Raw genomic sequence first — 20195 nt, forward strand, 5'->3', positions numbered from 1 at the left:
AAACTGATTAAGAGAGATGTATGAAAGAGGTGTTATCATGCTAGGGGCATTTAAAAAACTCACGTCACTGTGACACTGTGATTACAACTTACCAAAGAGCTCTGGAGGTGACACCAGCAGGAGCAACCTTAGAAAGGGGTGACTTAGCGAGCAGAGGAAGAGTGCTGGGTGAGAAGCAGACATGTCAATGTTGGCCGTCAGATCAATGATGGCATCAGCTATGGAAGGTGACGTGCTGCAGTCACAGGACTCAATGTCAGAATGGACTGGGTCACCAAATCATTTCAACAAAAATTCCAGAGAATACTAAATTAAACTTGGTAAAACTTAAAATAAAAAATAAATAAATAAAAAACTTAAAATAAAAAAAAACTTCATATGGGAAGTTCCTCATTGACAATCTATCTTTTGGCAAATAATTGACTTTAAATCACACAGCTTTTCATCAATGCCATTTTCTTTCAAAGCTCTTTTTTATCCCCAGAGTGTTAGAATAAGAGGAATGTGCATAAACACAGCAACCACATATGGTTAATTTCTTAGTGACTCAAACTCTCAAACGTTTAGTAGTTGTGGATCTACTTAATAAACACTCATGGGTCTGCTACTATGTATAGTCCAGCACTGAGCTGTGGCCATACAGAGCAGTAAATGACACACGTTTGCCCTCTTTTCTCACTGAACTTGGTCCTATGATTCAAGGCCATAACATACTCTTTATGTACCATTTGACACTGGAATTAAAGTATCTAGTAAATCTGCTGTGGAGCAGCAGATTTATGCTGAAAACACATTTCTTCATTTTTAACTCTATTCTATCACCAGATTCTTTTTAAGTCACTGACTGACTCATAAAAAGAGAGCTCTCTTTTTTTCCCACCAAAACAATACCTATTAAAATGCTTCATCATCAACACCTAAATACCAAATAATCCAATTAAAATGGACAAAAAACTGAACATTTTTCCACAGAAGATATACAGATGGCCAACAGACACATGAAAAGATGCTCAACTTCACTCATCAATAGGGAACTGCAAATCAAAAGCACAATGAGATATCACCTCATAGCACTCAGAATGGCTAGTAGCAAAAAGACAAGAAATAAGTGTTGGTAAGGAGAAAAGGGAATCCTTGTGCACAGTCAGTGGGAGTGAAAATTGGTGTAGCCACTATGAATAACAATGTGGAAGTTCTTCAAAAAACTAAAAATAGAACTACCACATGATCCAGTTATTTCACTTCTGGGTATTTACCCAAAGAAAACAAAAACACTAATTTGGAAAGATATATGCACCCCAATGTTTACTGCAGCATTATTTGTGATAATCAAATATGGAAACAACCTAAGTGTCCATCGACAGATAAATGCATCAATAAAATGTGGTATGCATACACAATGGAATATTACTCAGCCATAAAAAAGAACGAAATCTTGCCATTTGTGACAACATGGATAGGCCTAGAGGGTATTATCTTAAGTGAAATATGCCAGACAGAGAAAGATAAATACTGTATGATTTTACTTATGTGTGAAATCTAAAAAACAAAACAACAACAAAAAAGAGAAACAGATTCATAAATACAGAGAAAAAACTTGTGGTTGCCAAAGGGGAAGGTGAGGAGACAGGCAAAATGGGTGAAAGGAATAAAAATAAATATAAATAAAATAAAATACTTCATCAAAAGAAGAAGATTTCTCATGATCAGGCATATTGCAAGCACTTAAATCACAAAATGGTAAATTTCAAAAGGAAGTCACTTTTGCCAAGATGTAAGGAATTACATGTGTAGGTTCTATTCTTTGGATTTAAGTACATCTCAAAAATATAATGAAAAGCTGTAACTTACTAAGTGTTTCTTGTATGCCTGTTATTGTTCTAACCCTTGTGTGCAGTTGAATTTAACCTACACAAACTATAAGAGGTAGGCATTAATTATTATTTCCATCTTACAGGCACTGAGAGGTTGACAGCTTGTTCACAGACAAAGCTACTATGTGGTTCAGCCAGAATTCAAGTAAAAAATCTGGCTTCAGAGGGCCCATGCTGTTGGCTATACAGAGTGGTAAGGAGATTGCCCTAACCATAAATACTAAAAACCGTATTATTTTGTTTTGCCCTAGGGCAATGTAGGAAATAAATAAAAAAACTTAAAGGTGAGACAACTGTTTTTTTGTTTTTGTTTTTTTTGCCAATTATGTGTTACCTTAAAAGAAAGTGGCAATAAATGAGAAAGATAAAGCTTGACGAGAATGACACTGTCACGAGCCATATGATTATGAAAGAGAACTATTCAGCATGATTATGAAGTTGCAGATTCAGGGCAACACTAAGGTGGATGAACTTTCCACCAAGCTATTCAGCAAACTGGCTGTTGCTTGAGCCAGCCAGGCTCAGTAAAGGGAGGCCTGCAGTAATGCCCCAGTCAGGCTCACACTTAGTTATCCAACGACAAAGCTTCCAAACAACAAAGGAGCACAACAGCATGTAGAGGAGGCCTACACAGAAAATCGGAGCTTGAGTCAGGTTATGACATACAACAGCAAAACTTGACTGGGAAATGACAACAAACGTTTATGCCTCCATTTGTTTCCCACGCAGAGAGCTCAGATAACATCCTATCTGCTACAAAACCAGACACTACCTGGAAACCCTGAAAGCACCAGTGAAGTCATCAGAAGGGTGGGAGGGCTGCCGCCAGGAGGGGAGGCAGGGAGGTGGATTGCCAGGGGCCCTTCAGTGAAAGGTGAGACTTGGGGAAAGATGGCCTAGGGTCCCCACATTCCCCTAGAGAGCTCCCAAGCCAGAAATCACCCCTTGGCTGTGCACTCAGACTGTTCTGTTGTGGAAAATGGAGAGTGTAGATTTATTAATAAATAAGCCTCACCACCTCCGTTAAAGCGGCAACGAGGGGGAGAACACAACTGAAGCCAGGATGCAGCCCCAACGCTTGACACAGTCTGCATACCAGTGTTTGTCAGCTCTGTTTTATATGTGCCTTCCTGTTTTGAGCTTCTAGGAGGAAAACATTAGCCCTCAAACTCATGGTTCTCCTTTATGTTTGTGGTCAGTTCACTGGTTGTTGAGAGGCATGCTCAACAGCTTGTGGGTGGGGGACTGATAATCCAGGGCTGCACCCAGGCTTGATGTGGACCCAACTGCACATGAGAATTATGGTGATATCATTCACATATAGTAAAAAATGATATCATTTACATATAGTAAAAAAGAAACTGTCAATACATGTGAAAGTCCTTATGTCTCATGCCATCAACATAAAATATATCAAGTGGCAGACTGAAGCAGCAACCCCACTTAGTGGAGCAGTAGGAAGTGTAAACAAGGATATTCTCTGTGCAACTGTCATGATGTGGGGTCAGCTGTGGCTACCTGTTTTCCCTTCCTGACTATAACATTCTCCTGGGAACCCTATAGGCAACCCTGAGTTCCTGACAGTATCCTAATTCACCACATCCAAAAGGTTATGAGGCCAGACCAGAGTGACAAAACCCCACAGAGTCAGACAGGCTGGTGCTGCCCTCTTTGGGCCTCTAGCCAAATCAGCTTAGGGACAGGGCCAAGGCCAGAGGCCTCAGAGTATAGGAGTAAGTAACCACATCTCATATCGGGAGAACAGGACTGTATACCGAGAATGACTCTCAGTACAGAGTATCCATATACATTAGTTCATTTATTCTTCCCAGGTGTTATGGGATGTTCGTATTGCCTTCCTGGTGACTGTGGTACAAACAGGGCTTGGGGAGCTTGCAGGTGAACTGCCCAATGCCACAAACTTATGAGTCATGAGACTGGAATTCGAATTCAGTCTGTGGTTATCAGAGCAGATCAGCATCTATACCAAGTCCAGCCAGTTAAACTCAAGAGTAGAATCTGAGTCAGATCCAGAAAGATCTTGAAGACCATGTGCTTATATTGAGCAATGTTTGCAGTATAGCATATCACTTTTAAAATGCAGTTTACAAGAAGAAAGAAAATAATTATAAAATACCCAGTCATATGGTCATATATACTGTGAGTCAGATAATAAATCCTATCACCTTCAGATTTAGGAAACCTTCTCCTCCGACATGAGCATTACAACAGGGGCTTGACATTGTCTAGAGTGTGTTCCAACCCTGGTGAGAGGAATCAATCCAAGCCAGAGCTGCAGTGCCGAATCTGCTTTTAGATTACTTTGCACGGTATTTTAAATTTCTTAGGCCAGCCCACTAGACATCTTCCAAAACATATACTCATGTGTCTGAAGAAATCAGATGGAGTTAGTATGACAATTCATTTACTGCGACTTCTAGTATAATGTTCAGACACTTTCTAGACATGTGTATCACCAAACTCTGTATTCTAAAGAACTTTTTCTGGCTGACCCAGATCATGACCTGAGACAGTAACAATTCAACATGTTTTATGATTTCAGGAATTTGAAGGTCTCTTTTCTCAAAAGCTATCCCCCTGCTTGCCTATTTTAACTTCCATGCAATTGACAAAGGAAATTCGGTTTCCCTCTCAAATCCCCAGATGTGGTTTAGTCCTGCTTTATCTCTGGAATCTTCCACAAAATACAGCAAATATAGGATGAGAAATAGCTAGACTCAGAAAGGAATGATTAGGCAGTGTCGAAGCAAGCCTGCTGACAAGCCCTCTTTAAGACCTTCAGCGTTTTCCTTCAGACAAATGTTTCCCATTTTAACTCCCTTGCCTCCTTTTTATAAAACTGTATTCCCAATCGCCTTTATAAATATTAGTTCTTCAGATGAGGGCCATCCCATCACACCTTCCACATGCTTTGTTTCTACTTGCATCTGCTTGACCCTCTGGCTCTGGGGTCCAGTCTTGTGTTTGTGCTGCTGCTGAGAAGGGACAGCAAGAGAGAGAAGTGAAAGTCTGTCTGGCCATCAGTTTATAACTTCCCCTAGTCCCTAGAAGTAGTCAGGGGAGGGTGTGGGTCAGGGAGGAGGGAAGGGGGCTGAGCATGTAATGTGCAGGCTGGCCAGACCCAAATACCCCTCCATTCAGACACCATCTCATAAGGATGCTGCTCATTGCTTGGGTCCACTGGACCATCAGCAGCTTGCCTTGGAGTGAGGTAGGACCATTCTGTATATAACAGGACTCAGAGAGATTATTTGTAAGATTTCATTATTTAGGCAAAAAGAATTGTCGAAAATTAACTGTTAATGAGAGGTATAGATTTCATTATGAGTTATCTTAAGCTTTTAAATAATTAGCTGTAAATACTGACCAGCAAGTCTCCAATTATCTCCTAGTTCTGTTCTGAAGGACAGTTTGGTAACCCTTTAGTAGAGCATCTGATAACACTGCCTTCTGCTCTGGTACCACCCTGCAACACCCCTTCAGCTAACCCCACTTCTGTGAGCTGTCACAGCCTTTCTTCGCTGTGCTTTTATTGTCTTTTCCAGGGCCCTTATTATCAAGTTTTCAGTCTTTCCATCTGCAAATGCCCAAGCTTCCATGTGAATGTGTGCTTCTGGAGCCCTGAATTGCCTTCCTATGTTTTACAAGATGTTAGCTGCCCGCTTTGCTTGTAAATTCTAGAAATGACTTGATGGGTCTGCACTTCCCTCTCCAGCAGATTCTCTCTGCTGAGCTCTTCCTCAGTCCTCCACTGTGGTACAGGCAGGGAATCCAGCTCCTGATTTGGAGCAGTGCCCACACCATTAAGCATCCTCCCTGAAGCCATCCACTGTGCAAGCCACCTCCATCTTATATGCAATATCATGTCAATGACGAATGTTGATGGAGTCATGAGGTTTTCTCAAGTCACTTTTTAGTGCTATTGATAACTTCCTTAAATACTATCTTTTGTTAAGACACTTAGCATTTTCTCATTAATTTCATACATACCATCTCATTAATTTAAAGTACTGAGTTCATTAGGACTGGTACTATTCCTATTTTGTAAATGACTAAACTAAGTCCCAGAGAGGTAAATTACGTGTTTAAGTTCAAAACTGCTAAGCGTCAGAAGATACCATCTCCTGCAACTTAGTTCACGATTTAGACGTGCTTATGGAAAACTACTGTGTGAAATGATTTCTGGCAAATAAAATCAGCTGGGCCCAGGGGAAACTTGCTATTTAAAAGAGTCCCATAGTGAGTCATTTTATAAAGCAAATATTCTCTAATGCAGCTATTTTACAAATGTGGATTTTTAAACAACATATATCTGCTGAAAGTGGGGTATCGTGAGCCAGCACATTTCAGCTACTGACTCTTACTCAGAGTTTCTCCTGACGAGAGGCAGTGGACACACTGGCAGAGTCCATAATGTGGATAAATGGCAGCATCAGAGGGGGGCAGTCCCCTATAGACACCTGAGCTCTAGCCCCTGAATTTCACCACTGGTCAGTTACTTATCATTTTCTGTCTGGGAAACTGCTCCTATCAGGACTGGAGGACTGAACAGCTGGGCCCAAGTCTGCACCTTGCTTTCGTTCATTACCTCTGCCTCACCCTGTCTCACCTTCCTCTGTCTCTTGACTTCCTGTGCTCCACACCCAAACCAAGTTGCAGATTTTGCTACTGATACAGCCCCTTGGTCATACCCTTGCCTCTGCTTGTGTCCCACCCTTCCCCCCAACTTTCTTTCTCCTGGTCTTGCTACTTGCAGGGTCCTCAGCTCAGATAGATCAGGGATTCTGAGTTCCAGCTATATATGAGAATAACCTGGGGAGCTTTAAAATTTTTTCCAATGCTTTGGCTCACTATTAAAAGTCTTATTTAATTGGGCTGCTGTGGGGCCTGAAGGTGTCGTGTGTGTGTGTGTGTTTGTGTGTGTGTGTGTCTTAAATCACCTAGGTGATTCTAACATGCAGTAAATTGGAGAACCCTTGATCCACTCCATGGCCTGATGTTGACCTGTGATCTCTGGTTACTGGATGGTCTTTGTTACGGGCTGAATTCTATCCCCCCCATATTCATATGTTGAAGATTCAGCCCCCAGTCTTTATTTGGAGATAAGGCCTTTACAGAGATTATCAAGTTAAAGTGAGGTAATTAGAGTAGAACCTAACCCAGTATAATTGGTGTCCTTATAAAAAGGGGAAATTTGGAGATAAACACATACACAGGGAGAACACCATGTGAATATGAGGATGGTCATTTAAAAGCCAAGGAGAGAGGCCTGGAGCAGATCTGAAGGCCTAGTACCTTCAGAGGTAGCTAATACCTTGATTGCAGATTTCTAGCTGCCAGAACCAGGAAGCAATAAATTTCTGTTAAGTCCCTCAGTGTGTGGTACTTTGTTATGGCAGCCCCAGGAAACTAATACGACCCCCAAGACTGCACTGCAGTTGCCCTAATCCTGGAGCATAGACCAATGTGTCCCATTTCGGCCAGGATTTTCCCAGCTTTCCCACCACAAGTCCACATAATGGCTAAGTGCATAGGCTTCAGATCCAGACAACCTGGGTTTAAAACTCATCTCTCTTCTTGGCTACGTTGCTTTGAGCCTCAGTATCTTCAGCTGCAAAAAGACCTATCTCATAGTAATGTTGTGTGGATGACATGGGCTAATACATGTAAAACATCTAGAACTTTTCCTGGCACGGTGAGCTGTCAATAAATGTTAACTAAATCAATATTATACACCATTAAAATCAGGAAATAGTCATGCACAGATACACGCTTTCGAGACAATGAGATAAATAAGGGGCTTGCTTCGAGAGATGAATGTAGTCAAAGTCCTTTGCCTGCCATCCATTCACTGCAATCCTAGTTTTTCTTCATACTATGAATGGCCTTGATGCTCAATATTTCTGCTATACAATGCACATTTACAGCAACCAGAACAAAAACAAATTGCTTTAAGCATTCTGTGTGTTTATTTCCCATCTCCTTGCAAAAACATGGAGGAGGCAGCCCCCAGGAAACAGATAAAAGTCAAGACATGATTCAATGGTGAACCTTGTAACCAGTCACAACCAAAAGGGCCTATTCAGGAAGGAAGACAGACTTTCAAATGAGGAGATGTAGTTCTCTGAAGACCGGTGAAGTGGGGAAAAGACTGAAAGGAGGACTGACACTGAAGTTGGGTCTTAAATGAGGTAAAGGCACTGCTGGGTGGCCATAACTAACTCACCGGTTAGGGTTAGTTCACACAGATGGGGCACATCAGTAAAGGCTAGAAGATGTGAAACCGCCTGGCATGTTAGGAAACTAGAAGTCATTTGGTATCTCCAGAGTGCAGGAGCATGTGGAGGTTTAATAAGAGAAGAATTCAACCCATCCTGATGTCTCTGGCCTTTGTAATAAACAATATGAATGAGTTTTGCCTTCAAAGTCAGATTGTAAATTCACTGAGGAATTTACTAACAGTGCAGTGATTTTTACTTCTTGGTGTCCCGCAGTAAAATTCTGTCGTAAGTTATTTACTAATAAAAGTAGCTAATTGTACCAAGAGCACTTTGTATAATGGATGGACGTTGTACACGCATGTACATGCACGCATGAATTCTTAAATTTATTTTATTTGGTTATCTAGGTGTCACCTTATAGAATTTATTCTAACAAACCCCATCCCTTCAGCCCTCCCACCCTTAGGCTTCCCTGGAATCAGAATCTGTCTAAATCTGCCATCTAGCAACAACCTCTGTGAGCTCTGACTCCATTTGATGGAGAATATAAACCAGGGACTAAGGGAAAACAGGCCCTATCTAGAATAAAGTTCATACCTATCTTCTCATCTATAGCCATTTATAGCAGCCTTCTCATTGTAGCTGCCCTACTATTGCTCGATTTTGGATTTCATTTTCTTTCCTGGTGACTTTTGACCACTTTGCTTTCTCTCTTCTGGACCCATTTGCTCTGTTCCATTTTAATTGATCCTCTGATCTGAAATTATAGCTCTCCTGGATGTGTAGTCCCTTCTGAATCCTCCCCATGCAAAAGGTATGAGGGGTTCTCAAGCCTCGCTATGCATGAGAATCACATGTAAATCACATGTGAAGTCAGTTGCATAGCCTCTGCCTGATATTTTGATTCAGCAGAAATAGGAGGAGCACAATTTCCTGTATATATAGAGAGATTATCCCATAGATCATTCTCATGAACAGGCAAGGGTAAGAAGCATTTAACTGGACACTGAGTCATGGTTTCCTTAGGCCTGCCCTTTTCCATTCCTGCGTAAGTCCAAGATCTATTTGCCCATTATAGCGTAGCAAAGACAAAAACAAAGGAAACTATATGCTCTCAGATGCAAGTTAACGGGGCCACTACAGTGACCTACCCCTTGCAAGTTTTACTGCAGAGGCAACATCTGTAGGAAGAGAGGACATAAACATCTTACGTTTCCATCTAGCCCCACTGGTTGGTTATAGCCCTGATAATCATTAGGAGGTCAGGAGTAGGAGCCAAAACCCAACCCCACTAATAACTGGAAACCTGTTTGGAAATGCAGCTACAATTTTTTCCCTGTGAGCTGTCGTGCAGGTCACTGAACATAAACATTCTTTGAAATCAGGTGCTGTCACTGAAATCTTGAGATTCAAATGTGTAGGCTTTTAGGAAGGAGCAAGTAGAAGGTTTTACGGTTATCCTGGTGCCTGCCGTGGGGAACATGGTCCAACCACGGGAGACCATCCTGTCGCAACTGATGTCTCCAGGAAGCACAGCTAATCTCTTCTGCTGCCACTTCCCTTTGGTGTGGATCTTTAATCTCTGAAGTGTGCTGACATTGTTCATTATCCCAGACACCAACAAGATTCAATTAGTTTCTACAGGGATGTCCATTTTACGAAGCTGAATGTGAATGAAAGACCTTGGTGTAAGTGGTGCACTTATCAAACCAAGACTTTACCATGTTATTCATTAGGCAAATAAATTAATGTCAGGCTTCCTTATCCACTGGGCCATCAAGGGACAGGCCAGCTCCTTGACAGAATTCTTTTATGAACAGTCATTTGTGTGAGAGAGAAAATCTTGGTGAAAGCCCTAATGGAAATGCCAATGACTAAGAGTATTTTCTGCAGAGCAGATACAGTGTGCACAGGAAGGGGAGCTGTGGGACCTAAAATTTATAAGACCTAAAATTTCATGTGTTGCCTTGATATATTTGGGCCCCACAGAGCTGAAAAGGCCCAACTGTGAGTTCCTTTGCTCCCCCCATCCAGTAGAAAGGCTGCCCACCCAGCTAGTTCCCCTATCAGCTGGACCAACTATACCACTTTCAGCCCTCAGCCTAGTGGTTTCACTTCCCTGACAGCCTGAAGACTTGTTCAAAGGAGCCAAGTATATCCTCCTGTGGGAACCAAAGGTCACCTCATCCTCTTGTTACTACAAGTCCTACTTCCCTGTGCCTCTGCTTGTTCACACTATCCCAAGTGCAATCCCCATGTGGTCCTGCATGGTGTGCAATGTCCTCTCCCCTCTCTCTACCCCCAGATTGTGAGTGTATATTACAAACTAACTGCTATCAACCTCATTTGTCCAGTGTCGAAGTATCAGGTACTCAACCATCTTGTACTATTTAAGGAGGCGGATCCCTCCCTCACCAAGACAGTGAACAGGAGGTGATTGGAACAGGGGCTCAGTCCTCTCCATCTGTGGCAGAACTCTGGCTTTGGTGACCACAGAATGGGCAGTCAGGGCCCTAGCTTCCAATCCCAGCATTTCCAATCAGGCATATAATTTAAACCCTCTTAGACTCAGTTTCTCTATCTGGAAAATAGCTATAATAACATTGGTCTCTACCTGCTTCATAGGTTTTTATGATATCCAACAATCATGCTTTAAAACACTGCAGAAACTAAAAATCTGTAGGATCTGTAGGGTTGTGCTATAATTACTGAATCCTATTTTTAGAATAGTTTTTTTCCACTTAGTCTAGGATAAATGGGGTTACTAGTGACAGCTAAACAGTTCCTTCTGAGTAACTTGGAAGAGTTCCTCTTCATCCCTCCTACTAGTTCCCCTGAGATGCTACCTAAAAGAAGAAGAGGAAGAAAAAGAAGGGGAGAGAAGACAGTGGAATCATTCTGTTGCAGAAGTGACAAGGTAGCAATTTTTCTTTGCAATATTCTAAGGCAAATATACCAATTTGCCCCACCACATTTCTGCATCTAAAGGCCTGTTTGGGCATGAGATGTGGGGACAGGAAGAGAGCAAGAGTCAAGAATTAGAAATACATGAGCCCTGCCTATAAGCAACAGTATTAGATAACTTGGATAACAGACAGCATTAAGTATCTTATGAAACAATATAAGAACATGTAAAAATTGATATATCTTTTTCTCTCCCCTTTTTCCAAACCCCTTTATCCTTCAAATCCCTACTGCTACATAAAAAGTCTTCCCTAAAGCTTCATTCCTCAATGATCACATAGAATGGTAGAAGGTTGGGATTGGCACAGACTTAAAGGTCAGTTGCACGAGCCCCAATTTCTGCCTCCTAGCTCCCATGATGTGGAGATGTTATAATAAAGGTGTCTGGGTGAGAATAAAGCACCTATAACTGGGGGCATGGAAGTGGAAGGGAAGGTTGCATGATGGGTGTCTAGGAGGGATTTGCCATATTAAGAAAGGCGAGAAACAGCTTCAAGTAGAGGGAAGATCACTCTCAAAGTGAAGGAAGAGAAAGCATGGAACACGTGCCTAACAGCAAGTCAGGAGGTCTAGAACATAAAGTCCACATGAAAGGTAAGGTGGAAGGATGGCTGATCCTTGGGTAGCCTATTCCCTATTTTTAAGAAATTTTAATTTTATTTTGAATGTAATGGAGAAGATTAAAGGAATTAAATAGTGTGTATGTCTGTGTGTGTTATAAACAGATCCATAGTTCAAAAAGCTCCCAGTGGCCAGAAGTAGAATGAAGTTGCATGGACAGATTGAAAGTTAGGAAGAATGTGGGATGCCTGCATGGGTCAGTCGGTTAAGCGTCTGCCTTCGGCTCAGGTCATGATCTCAGAGTCCTGGGATCGAGTCCTGTGTTGGGCTCCTTGCTCAGCGGGAAGCCTGCTTCTCCCTCTGCCTGCCACTTCCCCTGCTTGTGTGCTCTTGCTCTCTCTCTGACAAATAAATAAATAAAATCTTTAAAAAAAAAAAAAAGAAGAAAGTTAGGAAGAACTAAATAAGACTTCAGATAAGAACTGAAGAGGGGTCAAGCTATAGCTGTGGCAGTGATGAAGGGGAGAAGTGGATTTGGCTTAGGCACTCTCCATGTAAAAGTAAAATGCAGGGTATGGAGTGTATAGAGCCAATGGGCTCCTACACCAACTCTTCTACTTCGTAGCTGGGTGACCTGAGGTGAGTCCCTCTCTTTATCTAGGACTCCTTTTTTTCATCTGTGAAATGAGAGGGTTGAAGTAGATGTATTACAATCCCTTCCAGCTCTAACACTCTCTAATACTATGATTCTGGTCCAATTGAATGGCATCCAAGGAAATTTGGTTAGCGAAATTCCCAAAAGACCTCATTATAAAGTGCTCCCATAGATTAGAGCCCCAGGACAGCTATGGCAAGACGTCAGAAGACTATTATTAAAGATAATAATAGTGTTTTGTTTTTATACAACACTTTCACACCTATAATCACCTATAATCTATGTTAATCTTCATCATAGCATTGTGAGGCAAAGAGATATAATGATCGTTATCCACATTTTAAAGATGAGGAATCGAGTCCTTGAAAGCTCAAAAGATTTGCTTGAGGTTCCAAACAAGTCGTGGTGGAGTCTGGACTAGCGTCCATGTCTCTGAAGTTACCATGCAGACTTCTTTACATTACCTTGGGCTGTGTCTGGCCTGATCAGAACCTTTCAGATGCATACCTAATTCCAGTGCACCCTGAGATTAATGGCCACTAGAATCAGCTTCTACTCAGGTTGTTAGATTGGCAGGAATGGCCCTGAATATTTGTGACCTATTCATACTAGAGAAATATTACTGGGAAGAGATTACAAGTAGCTTGATTCTGACAATAAGCAAGCCCTCAATATGGTTACATGCAAACAGAATCTGAGAGTCCCTCATTTGCCACGTGAATTACAAGACAAAAATGCAATTTTTAGGCATTTTTTCCAAGTAGCTCAGAGAACTTGACTGTTTACTTTCAGCCTAGGGTCCTGGCCTGAGAAGTGAGATAGTGTAGGAGAGCAATTATAGAAGCGTTTAAGATCAAGGATCTTTGCTTGCCCTTACTTCTGCTCCTCTACCCTCTTGTAAGGAGGACCCGTCAGAATCTGTGATGAAAGAAGAGAATAAATTCCTCTCAAAATTCTCATCCCATAACAGATGGGCAAGATCGTGGTAGACTGTTTTCTTGCCCTGCTGACTTCTGGATCCAGCCAAATCTACTATTTATTCCACCTGCATCCCTTGTCACATGTTCCATACTGGCTGGTTAGAGATTAAGTGATTTTTTATGGACTGAAGGAGAGAAGGACAGAGGGAGGGAGCAAAGGTGTTCATGTATTCATAATATTTAAAGAGGACCTGCTAGGTGCCAGGCACTGTGTAGTTCTTTACATATATATTATCTTTCTCATCCTTACAATAATCCTCTGAAGTAAACTGCATTATTATCATTTTAGAGATAAAATCAAGGAAGTGAAGTAACTTATTTAAGATTGCATGGATAAATAAAGCTAAAATGTGAACCCTGGAATATATGGCTCCAAATACTTTTCACCTCACTATGCTACTTTCCAGTCCCACCGGTTGGTTTGCTGCTGACTTTGAAAGCTTATCCAAGAGGACAACCTCAATTTTGCACAGAATGGTTAAAATTCGGGAATCATAAAGGGTAGTTAAGACAGGAAATGAGTGGAAGTTAAATAAGAATTGGACTAATAATTACATAGATTTTTCCATGTCTTTCACATTACTTTATCTGTATTTTCCATTTGTTATTTCTGATGAGAAAACCGAGGCCAGTAAAAGTTATGTGCAATACAACCAGTTCATTTCAGAGCCAGGATTCAAACCCAGATTTCCTGGCCCATCTTTTGGGGCCAGTTCCACTCCACATCATGCTCTCATCTCATCTAACTCTTCACCCATGGTAAAGAGACAATGATGGCAAATGCAAGCTTCTTCAACATGTTAATGATTCTGGTGACACTGACATTCTAGTTTTACTAAGATCTCTGTAAATGCTGTCCTTGAAGTCCCCCGTGATAAAGGTAGTGACGTCACAGACGAAGCTGCAGAAGTACATTCACTGGCACCTTTACCAGTTTTCTTCTTTTTCCAGAACTGTTCGGATATTATAGGATTAAGAGATGTGTTTTTAGGGTGATTTGGTCCAGAAATTTCCAAAAGGAAATGACAAGAAATGATTTCCACACTTTAAAATTAAAAATACTCATCTTACTCACTTTTAAAAGGAAGTGAGGAGGTGGCAGGAGAAGCTATAACAGACTCTTCATGAAAAAGACTCAATCCCTTGCAATTAATGGGAACCTCTAAAATCAGAAGGCAAGGCCATTAATCATTCAGCCAACTCTCCATGAGGTTGGCATCACCAACTCACCCACACACCTTTAATGACTCAACTCACAATGGGCAAACTTGAACCACAGGGACGGTCCTCAGAGCAGCATTGTAAAACTGCTGTCAGTGGGATGTGAATGCCGTCATTCAATCCACGAGTTTGTTCTCTTTCTAGTCCATAAATGTGGCTTTTTTTTTTTTTTTTTTAAGACTAGGCTGGGAGGCGTCACATTGCATCCAGGATTAGAAGTGATAGGCAGGACGATTTTTTTTTCTCAATATATATATTAGGAATTCTTAATAATTAGATCCTAGAAGAGAATGATGTTTCTTGTCAGATAGTGAGCTTAATATGTTTATGAGGGGAAGGTGAAGGTGCAGGAGAAAGGATACCTCCACTGGGTAGGAGGTTGGCTCATGTTGCCTTCCAATTCAAAAGTATTTGTGTTCTTTTCCCAGTTATTTCTTGGAGTGATGTAATTAGTCAAGAAGACATATAACAGAGTGAACTCCTCCAGGGAGCTCCCAGATGGACTGTAAGAGCACAGGGACTCTCCCAATAGAAGACTGCCAGGAATAGTGGCCATTTCCAACTAGATGATTCCCAAAGAATTGTGTGCAGGGAGCACCACCAATCTTCCGGTGAAGAGAAAAATGTCTTCTATGTATTTCATCCAAATTCTCCCGAGTTTTTGTTAAACCTTAGTAAGCTAAAGTTCATCTAACTGGACTATTTAATTACACGGATCTTATGACATTGGCTGAATATTTTAATTTTATCAAAAAATGGAAGAAAAACCTTCTCGGTAAAGAATTTTTTTTTAAGAATAGATTATCTGGAAGTCAGCACAAACTCAGCCTCCTCTGTTTCCAACAGATATTTATAGGCATGGGCTATGAAATGGGATTTGTGCTAGGTAGTTTCCACAGGCATTACCTCAGAAAACAGCACCATGAGGCAATTATGATTATTTCCATTTTATAATGGAAGACACTGAGATTCAAAGAAGTTGAATGACAATCCCAAGATGACTCTCTAACCTTCTCCATTATTTAAGAAGAATATTTATCCTTAGACTCTGATGTCTCCTCATTAGTGGGGAAAAACAAGTATTGATACACAACAGACTTCAGTTATAAGGAAACAACGTGGTGAGACCACTGGGAATTTCCACTTATCCTCCAAGTACACAAAGAATTAAATTTAACAGAACTCCTAACCTCCCAGTATATGAGGAATTGACTATGATTTTTTTTTCAATTCTATAGACATTATCTGTTATGGGCTAGATTATTACCCCCCAAATTCATATGTTGAAACTCTAATTCCAGTACTGTATGTGACTGTATTTGGAGATGGGGGCATTAAATAGATGATAAAGTTAAAATGAGGATATTAGGATGGGCCCTTCTTCAATATGACTGGTGTCCCTACAAAAGGGGAAATTTGGATGTACAAAGAGACAGTAGGGATGCACACTCATAGAGCAAAGACCATGTGAAGAGGCCATCTACAAGCCAAGGAGAGAGGCCTGAGAGGAAACCAAACTTGCCGGCACCTTAAACTTGGATTTTTAGCTCCCAGAACTGTGAGAAAATAAATGTCTGTGATTTAAGCCACCCAGTCTGTTATTTTGTTCTGGAAGCCCTAGAACACTAACACATTATCTTTATGGAAGTGGTTTTCTTATTCAGACAAAAATGGATACAAGATGTAGTTGTTGCTTCTCGCAAGTAATGGAATACGTAGGTCTTTTACATTACTGTGATCAATCCTGATTCCTGAACTTTCAGGACAGGGAGGTACAAACCATAGACAGCAGTAGAGTTGGGACCACTCCAGTTGGAATTCTACCAGTGAAGAACTCACAGCCTATTCATATGGAAAAGGTTTTAGCTAAAGGATCTAAATAAATACATTCACCATATTAAAGAACTATATTCTTGGTGCTTTGCTAGTCATATTCAATATTGTTCACCAAAGAAACTCAACATTATACGTGAAATTACACACCCATATAAATATAAATACACATATTTGTAAAGAAAAATTCTGTTTATATCCCTGGGACCTCAATGATCTAAATCAATATGCTGTCTAACAGCAATTTCTGTGATGATGAAAATGTTCTATATTTGTGCTGTACTATATGGTAACCACTATCCACATATGGCTACTGAGCACTTGAAATGTGGCTAGTGTTATTGAGAAACTGAATTTTTAGTTTTTTAATTAAGATAAATTTAAATAGTCACATGTAGTTAGTGGCTTTCATATTGGATAGTGCAGTTCTAGATCATACAAAAAAATTAAAAATGGCTTCAGTTTTGTTTGGAAATAAACAGATGTAAAGCCAAACACCAAGAAACAAAAACTCAGTGTCTTATAATATTTTACTACAGACTCCGTTTTGCTTGACAAACAAGCAAAACAAGCTTAATTTGACCTTTTTAAGAAATGAAAAACAAAGAGAAGATTTAAGAGCTATGCAATATTTTTCAACATACAGTTATATACCTAAGGGAACCTAAAGAATTATAGAATTTTAGACCTGTAGGAGATCTGAGAAACAGGTAGTTTCGGATTTCTGATTTTAAGAAATTGGACTGGGCATTTTGTAAAAATTTTCACTTCTTGTATCAAATCATCACATACATAAGGAAGAAGTTATTTACTACAAAGCCAAATTCAAGAACAAGGAACACATCTCTAAAAGAAATACAGACTGACAGGAGAAGCCATTGCTATAGTGATAATGAAGACAGACACCTGCTACTTTGCCATCCCACAAAGAGGGTTTCATGGATAATGCAAATTTGTGTGGGAAAGTTGTGTGGAAAATTTTTCTTGGTGACAAGCATTTAACCAACAACCACCAATTATCTGAGGAAAGTTAATATTATAAAAGAAATTAGAGATAAAGTAATCTGAAAAGCTCTTAAAATATTTAAATTTTCTCAAGAAAATAATCACATTCTTCAAAAAAGCTATGAAACAAAAAATGGAAATTATGAAACAAGAGTAGGTAACTATGACAAGGAACCAAAGATTTTAAAATAAAAAATCTAATGGCAAAAACAAAAACAAAAAAACAAAAAAAGAAAGACACAACTGAAGGCCTAACCAGCCAGCTAAATATTAAGTTGAATTCACACAGACAGAAGACAAGAAGATGGAAAATATAAGACAAATATTAAGAGATAGGAAAACTTGATCCAGAAATTCCAAATCCATCTGAGTTTCAGAAACAGCAATCAGAAAGAATGATGAAGAGGGAATAAAGAAATACTGCAGAAAAATGTCTCTAAACTAAGAAAAAGAGAGAGAGATAAGTCTTGGGTTGTAAGGATCTGAAAACACGGGGAGAACTGCAAACTACAACATACCTGCACACTCGGCTATCACATCTCAGAAACTCAAGGGGAGAGTAACATCTAAAAGCTGCCAGCGAGAAGGGAAACAAAGGCAAAAATGAACTATTGGGACTTCATCAAGATAAAAAGCTTCTGCACAGCAAAGGAAACAGTTGACAAAACCAAAAGAAACCCGACAGAATGGGAGAAGATATTTGCAAATGACATATCAGATAAAGGGTTAGTATCCAAAATCTATAAAGAACTTATCAAACTCAACACCCAAAGAACAAATAACCCAATCAAGAAACGGACAGAAGACAGGAACAGATATTTCTCCAAAGAAGACAGATGGCTAACAGACACATGAAAAAATGCTCCACATCACTCGGCATCAGGGAAATACAAATCAAAACCACAATGAGATACCACCTCACACCAGTCAGAATGGCTAAAATTACAAGTCAGAAAACAACAGATGTTAGCAAGGATGTGGAGAAAGGGGAACCCTCCTACACTGTTGGTGGGAATGCAAGCTGGTGCAGCCACTCTGGAAAACAGTATGGAGGTTCCTCAAAAAGTTGAAAATAGAGCTACCCTAGGACCCAGAAATTGCACTATTGAGTATTTACCCCAAAGATAGAAATGTAGTGATCCGAAGGGGCACCTGCACCCCAATGTTTATAGCAGCAAAGTCCACAACAGCCAAACTATGGAAAGAGCCCACATAAAGAAGAGGTGGTATATATATACAATGGAATATTACACAGCCATCAAAAAACGAAATCTTGCCATTTGCAATGACGTGGATGGAACTAGAGGGTATGATACTAAGCGAAATAAGTCAATCAGACAAAGACAATTATCATATGATCTCACTGTATGTGGAATTTAAGAAACAAAACAGAGGATCATAGGAGAAGAGAGGAAAAAATAAAACAAGAGGAAACCAGAGAGGGAGACAAACCATAAGAGACTCTTAATCATAGGAAACAAACTGAAGGTTGCTGGAGGGGAGGGGGGCAGGGATGGGGTAACTGGGTGATGGACATTAAGGGGGGCATGTGATGTAATGAGCACTGGGTATTATATAAGACTAATGAATCACAGGCCTGTACCTCTGAAACCAATAATACATTATATGTTAATTAATTGAATTTACATTAAAAAATGTCTAAGAAAGAAAGAATCAAAGAATAAAAGCTGCCAGAGAGGAAAGGCAGACTCCCTACAAAGGGATGGGAATGGACATTGGCCATCTCATCAGGAAATCATACAACACACTTGCAGTGGAGGTGAAGCTTAAGAACTTCAAGGTTGCTCGGCTGTCTCACTTCTCTGCAATGTGGAGACAGTATGGTAACGCTCCACCACCTGCAGAATCTCTGTAGCGATAGTGCCCCGCTCATAACTGGTTTTCATACCGAAATACTTCCTCAAGTATCAGAACACTCACGCCTTCCTCGGGACTCTCCTAACATTAAGTTTCTACTACAAGAAAGGGCATTTGCCCACTTGCTCTCTCTTACACGCACTACACCTACCCTGGCCTTGAGGAAGCGCCGCCTGGCCTGTGTTCTTCCAGTGTTGTTCACAAACTGGCCCCCGAGACGGAAGGCGAGGAGGGACTGGAGAGAGGCAGGCCCTGCAGACCCGGAGGCGTGCGGGTTTCGGGAGGAGGGAACTCACCCAGGAAGCTGGGCCCGGTGCTGCAGAACAGTTCACCATCTCACCTCCGGCTCTGAAAGGCTTAAACGAGGCCGGAAGTGGGCGCTCATGCGCGTGCGCCCAGAGGGTCTCGGCACCACGTGCCCGCTCACGGCGGCGCACTGGAAGATGTCTCCGGAGTGGGGACTGCTGGCGGATTGTACATTGCGAGATCCGGGAGGGGGTGAGGAGCCCCCAGCCCCCAGGAGGAACCCCAGCTTGCAGGGTTCCAGATCCAGGATCAACCAGTCTCATCCCCTCCAGAGCCTCCTCCAACTCTCCAGCCCCCGTGACCTGCTCTTAGCCTTAGGCGCCCCTTGCTCCTCATGCTCCCGGGCTGAGCCAGGGGTCCCCTCAGATGGAGGTGGCTAGATGGGCGGCTACCTGTGTGCACCTGAGGCGGTCACCAGGGCAGCCGTGGAGGTTCACGCGAGAGAAAACCGTATCCAGAGAATGATTCCCAAAGTAAGTGACAGATTTCTTTACCAAGAGTCTCATGATTCAAACCACTGATTGGTTAAGCCCCTTGGGCTGGGAGTCGGATCCCTCAGGGTGTTCACTCCTATCCTCACGGATTTAATGAAGATGCTACATTAGCTGAGTGCTGGGGTGTGAACGCACAGTGTCCTGCTCGCAATGGCACAGGTGCCCCCTTGTGAGGCAGTGAT

The 20195-nt window shown here is 41.2% G+C and overlaps 1 protein-coding gene across 1 annotated transcript in view; it reads right to left on the bottom strand.

Moving 5' to 3' along the window:
• The window catches only part of SLC14A2 (solute carrier family 14 member 2), a 453812-nt gene extending 434259 nt beyond the window's left edge, over positions 1-19553 (bottom strand). Inside the window, exon 1 of the mRNA XM_081801316.1 lies at positions 19510-19553. The gene's annotated coding sequence lies outside the window, so the exon portion shown is untranslated. The remainder of the gene's footprint in view (positions 1-19509) is intronic.
• Between the last annotated feature and the right edge of the window lie 642 nt (positions 19554-20195).

Source organism: Leptonychotes weddellii, chromosome 13 (assembly GCF_054177405.1).
Source record: "Leptonychotes weddellii isolate Sample4059 chromosome 13, ASM5417740v2, whole genome shotgun sequence".
Taxonomy (NCBI): Eukaryota; Metazoa; Chordata; class Mammalia; order Carnivora; family Phocidae; genus Leptonychotes; species Leptonychotes weddellii.